The sequence below is a fragment of the Erinaceus europaeus genome, chromosome 11 (genome assembly GCF_950295315.1).
Source record: "Erinaceus europaeus chromosome 11, mEriEur2.1, whole genome shotgun sequence".
NCBI lineage: Eukaryota > Metazoa > Chordata > Mammalia > Eulipotyphla > Erinaceidae > Erinaceus > Erinaceus europaeus.
Window position 1 is genome coordinate 71,507,820 of NC_080172.1, and position 6,070 is coordinate 71,513,889.

Genomic DNA, 6,070 nt, shown 5'->3' on the forward strand with positions numbered 1-6,070 from the left:
TATTTACCAAGCATCAGATCTTATATTTACATATAAATTTCATAATACAGTATGAGTTTAAAAATATATTTTGATTATTCCCAACTCACAAACCTCTCTTTTAAAAAAAAATTTTTATATTTATTTACTTATTCCCTTTTGTTATCCTTGTTGTTTTATTGTTGTAGTCATTATTGATGTTGTTGTTGTTGGATAGGACAGAGAGAAATGGAGAGAGGAGGAGAAGACAGAGAGGGGGAGAGAAAGATAGACACCTGCAGACCTGCTTCACCACCTGTGAAGCGACTCCCCTGTAGGTGGGGAGCCAGGGGCTCAAACCAGGATCCTTAGGCCAGGACGGTCCTTGTGCTTTGCGCCACATGCGCTTAACCCGCTGTGCTACCGCCCGACTCCCAACTCACAAACCTCTTTTAAAAAATATATTTATCATTGGTTAGAGACAGAGAGAAATTGAGAGAGGAGGAAGAGACAGGGAGGGCAAGAGACAGAGAGACACCTGCAGCCCTGCTTTACCACTTGTGAAGTTTTCCCACACACAGGGGACCAGGGGCTTGAACCTGGGCCCTTGCATGATGTGATGTGAGCACTCAACCAAGTGCACTACTGCCTGCCTCCCTAAATCTCTTAAAATACCTGAACTGATCTTCGAAGCCAGTGGAACAAGGGAAGAGGTGGAATCTCTCACTCTCCTAATAGTTCACTCTTTCCAATAGCATTCATCCTGGAGGACTGATGTTTACTAACCAACCCCCTATCTCTTTCCATTTGAGCTCCATTTCTAGTGTCATTTTAGCACTAATGCTGAATAGTTGCCCAGGTGTATAAAAAGAGCTGTAAGACAGGTAAACCTGAGGAGTTTTAGTATAAGAAGAAAAATTATCTATCTCCCTTCCTTTCTACTTCCCTCCCTCTGTCTAAAAGAGATATTTTCATGACCACATTAAGTAACTTGTACCCGGATCATTGATGGACAGAAAAATATAAAGAAAAGTCATTCTGATAAAGCCAATGGGCCACGTTCTTTTTTTATAAATGCAGCTCTTAAAGAATCTCCCACTCAGAGTGTATTGCCACTGACAGTATGGGGACTTTGCCCATGGACTCATTATGTAAGGAAGGGGCAAGTTTGGTGAAGTTTTTAGCATATTTATGGAGAGTTTCTTCCATGAAACTAAATATACACAGGGTGAGTGGCAGTCTCAAAGAGTAATAAAAAATAATAATACAGAAAAGAAAGAAAGAGTCTCCCACCTGTTTCAGGAATGGGAAATAAATTGAGGAAATGAATCCATGACTTGACTTAAGGTAGTGTTTCAGGGACTGCTTTGTTCTTTGGGATGCAGCGGTCCTGCAATAACAGCCTATAGGTGCACGGCAGTGTAACATCCTATTTTTCAGCATTCACATTCATATTATAAAATGGCTTTTCAAAACTCTGACCAAAAAAAAAAAAAAACCTAATTCTAGAAGATGGAAGTTGGTTGGCGCTATTGAGGCTTCATTCCATGATTCCATCCTCTAGGTATGCAGCTTTTATTTGTGATTCTGCCCCTTTAGTGCTTTTCTGTTCTCACCCTGCATTCTCTAAATCACTCATCTCTGACGTCTGTAGAAAAACATTTTATCCCTGAGGCACAAAACACAGTCCACATACACAAAAAGAATATATATCCACATGGGGAAAAAAATCAGAAATTGTGTGTGTGTGTGTCCCCAGATACTTCTGGGGCTCTATTGCTTTCACGGTGATTCCACTACAGTGATTCCTGGTGGCCTTTTTTCGCTTCTTCATTTTCTAATAGAGGAAAATATACCTGTAGCACTAATCCACAGTTTAGTAAGCTTCCTCCCTGCAGGTAGGGATTGGGGGCTTGACCTGAGGTTCTTTTGCTTGGTAGTATGTGTTCTACCAGGTGCACCACCACCTAGCCCCCATGCATTCTTTTTAAAATACAAATCTGCCTTCATTCTGTGTTTTCCAGCATGTAAATTCTTCCTCCTAAATACCAGTGATTCTATAAAGCTGCCTGTGTATTACTGAGCAGGTTTTTTTTTAAAATTAACTCAAACACCTTAAATTTTACGTATCTTTTTACACATGCCTATTGTTTGTTCATAGATGGCTTAGTGCATAACATTTTTTACTCTCTGTCTCCCTCTGCTGCTAAAATAATAGATGAAATAAAAGCTCACCCAGTTTCTATTTCCTTCCCCTTTTATTTATTTTTTAATGTTACTACCAGGATTATCCTTGGGGATCAGTGCCTGCCCAGCTCCATAATTCTCAGCAGCCATCACTTACCCCCTCTTATTATTTTTTTTTATAGAGACACAGCAGAAACACCAAGAACATTGCTCTACTTCCCTTGAAGCTTCCCTGTCGCAGGTGGGGACAGGACTTGAAGCTGGGTCCTCATGCACAGTAACATGTGCATTCTACCTCTGTTAGGTGAGCCACTGCCCAGCTTCCTCTTTTATTTTTGTTAATATTAAGTTATTATGTTTGTGAATGAGCTTCACATGAGACAGAGGGAGGGAGAGATAGAAGTCATCATTAGTCTGGTACTTGAGGTTTTGGGAATCAAACTGGGAACCTTAGGCTTATAAATCTTACCAGTTGGGCTACGTCCTCAACCGCTTCCCTCCCTTTTAGTGATTTGCCTCACCTTGCCTTTTTTTCATATAAAGTGAGCTCTTGACAATTTAATGATCCCTCTTAATTCCAGTGACTTCATCTCCAACAAGATACCCATATAAAGAAGCCTCATGCAGTGCCTGGCTCCAGGATCAGACGTGATTTTTACCAGGCAGGCAAAAATTTGATAGTACTTTTAAAAATCATGCTTTGAATATTCAACATGAATTAAATAGAAATGAAACTCATTTGCTATATGTAGAAATCATGAATGATGACTCTATTCCTACCCCCAAAAGCAAAACTCTCAGTAATAATATAGAGTGTAAAGGTGATTGAACATGGAGACAGGTGAGAGTGGAGACTATACAGGTTTTGAGAGTTGTCACAGCACTTCCATCAAAGACCTCCAATAGAAAGTCTCTTTTTGGGGGCCGGTGGTGATGCATCTGGTTAAACACATATGTTACAATATGCAAGGACCCAGGTTGAGCCCCTGGTCCCCACCTGCAGGTGGAAAACTTTGCAAGTGGTGAAGCAGTGTTGCAAGTGTCTCTCTGTCTCTCCCCCTTTCTATCTCCCTCCCCTCTCAGTTTCTGGCTAGCTTTATCCAATACATAAACAAATGATAAAAAACGTCAAAATTAAGGAAAAATAAAGTTGTTCTATAGTAATAGATGTGACTTAGAAAGGAAGAGAAGACAGAACTATAGGAAAAAAGGGAAAATATATATGAATATAGATGATAGGTAGATGATAGATAGATAGATAGATAGATAGATAGATAGATAGATAGATATAGAAATAATAGTCAACCCATATCTATGACTTTGGGAGAACTACTGCAGTTTCCAATGGAGGGAATTAGGACACAGAACTCTGGTGGTAGAAACAGTATGAAATTATACCTCTGTTATCTTACGGTTTTATAAATCAATATTAAATCACAAATAATAATAATAATTAATAAATAAAATACAATTTTTAAAAAAACCACTTTCTGCAGACATCATGATCAGGCCTGGAAACTTCTGTCTCTCCTCTCTTTCCCCTTCCAAGCATCCTACTCCCTGGCCTCCACCCTTTCTCTTCTTTTTTTTCTTTTTATTTTCATTTATATATTTATTTTTGTTGCCCTTGTTTTATTGTTGTATTTATTTTTTTGTTATTGATGTCATCGTCGTTGGATAGGACAGAGAGAAATGGAGAGAGGAGGGGAGGACAAAGAGTGAGAGAGAAAGCTAGACACCTGCAGACCTGTTTCACCGCGTGTGAAGTGACTCCACCACAGGTTGGGGGCTTGAACCGGGAACTTTATGCCGGTCCTTGTGCTTCGCACCACGTGCGCTTAACCCGCTGTGCTTCCGCCCAACTCCCCCTTTCTCTTCTAAGAGCTCATTCACCACATGTGATAGAAAGTTTTCCTAAATATTATTTATTAGGATCACAGGTTAAGTATAATGAAGCATGATTTCATTTATTTGCACGAATTCTTTCTCTCTCCCTCCTTCTCCCCTTCATCTTCCTCCTCCCTTCTCTCTCTCATCTTCTGTCTCCCTCTTTCTCTCTTTCTCTAGTCCTTTCTGTGCCATTCAGTGTTCTGAGCACACACTGCTAATACTAACTTCAGTCCTTTAACAGTACCAAGTATGATGTTTTAGTTTGTACTCATCAGTACAAATAGCATTATCAAGATTCTCCCCTACAGAAGGTGTTTTCTTGTTGTATTTCAAATTTCAGATAAGGGTCTCACTCAATATGCTGAATGGTTGCAGGACCCACTTGCATTTCTTAGGCTAGCATAAAAAATTTTATGTGGAGAGCTCAGTAGATTGTACCCCCATTACCAATTATTTCAATGGAACTTGATATTTCTTATAGTGTAGTATCCTCTTTCCCCTAATTTTTAAACATAAGGGGCATAGGGAAGAATTTCCTTCTAGTCTTATCCCAAACTTGGATTAGATTCACATCCTTGTTTTCCTACACACATGGTGTTTCATAGAGAAACCACTTAGATCATTATGGGGAGAAAAGAATGTAATAGACTGAACCAGTTTCAGGCAGTTCCGTTTTGAAGAAGAAGAAAGCCTAAAAAAGTAGCCAAGTAAAGGAAAATTGATTCAGTTTTCATAAAGAAACCCAAGAAAAATTTGCTGCTCTTAAGCTACCTGGGGAGGTAGTGGCTTCAAGTTGAGAGAAAGATAGAAAACTAATCACTTTGTGCTTCCTTGGTCTGGAATCCATCACTGTTAGAGGAATAATAGTGGAATACAAATACAGTGTTACTTAGCATCTGCTACATAGCACACTCTCCTAGTTTATGTCTTATTACCAAGTCAGTCTATTTAACAACTTTATTTGGTGTGTTATTCTCATTTTACTGATGAGAAATCAAACAGTCTAACTTTACCCCCAAATCTCTTGACTTCAATCGAAAAGCCATACTAAAGTATTTTAGGAGCTGAATACCCAGTGGAGTACTATTCTGCCAAAGAATTTGTGAGCATCACTTATACTGAACATACTTTGGTAGATATCTTGATTTTTTTTAACAAAAAGAATAGATTCAGGCAGATTATATGAAGTATTGGATTCTTGATGTGACTACTATGGCACAGTCAAATTCTAAACTGGAGGTTCTGTGGAACTAGATTTCAACATTCTATAAAATTTACTCTGCCAAACTCATGGCAAGTAAATGATGGAATTCTGAGCACAGCCTGGAGTTTCTACAAATAATCAAATCTTTTATAAGATATAAATGAAATATTTCAGATAATAATGAATATACATGGGACACAATTTAAATATATTTAGTATAAATATAACAATTTCATCAAAGGAATAATGTAGTTTTCAACTTTCTGATTGTTCTTGAGATACTATTTTAATATTCTATCCTAGACAATAAGCATATTTTCTTTTATTAGAAGAGTGAAATATCATCCTGAATGTCTGATCTTATGGAAGCTGTTGGTTAAGACCATATCCTGTTAACAAAGAAAAACAGTTATCACTGTTTTGGTTCTGACTTAAAGCTGCAGATGAATCTTGCAGTTAGTATAAGTTTTTCTATAGAACTGCAGTTCCAGTTTAACTTCCCAAGAGTCCTGATTTATTATAGGGAAATGCCAGCAGACATTTTAGACTTGCAAAATGACTACCAATCACAATTCAGGCTGAATCTGTTCTGCTGATTTAGAAGTTTGGGGAGTGTGAGGAGGGGGTGAGGAAGATTGCACTGTCTTTATTGAATTCATGCTGTACTCTAGATAAGAAGCTGTGCCCTCACCCTGAGCTGACGGTGTGTGCTTCCCTGGCTTTGCATTTTGTCTGAATGCACTGCTAAACATGGGGAAAGACTATACCCAAGTTTTGACAACTTAATCCTTGCAGCACTGGTTCAATTGCTTCCCCCCGACACACACAGAT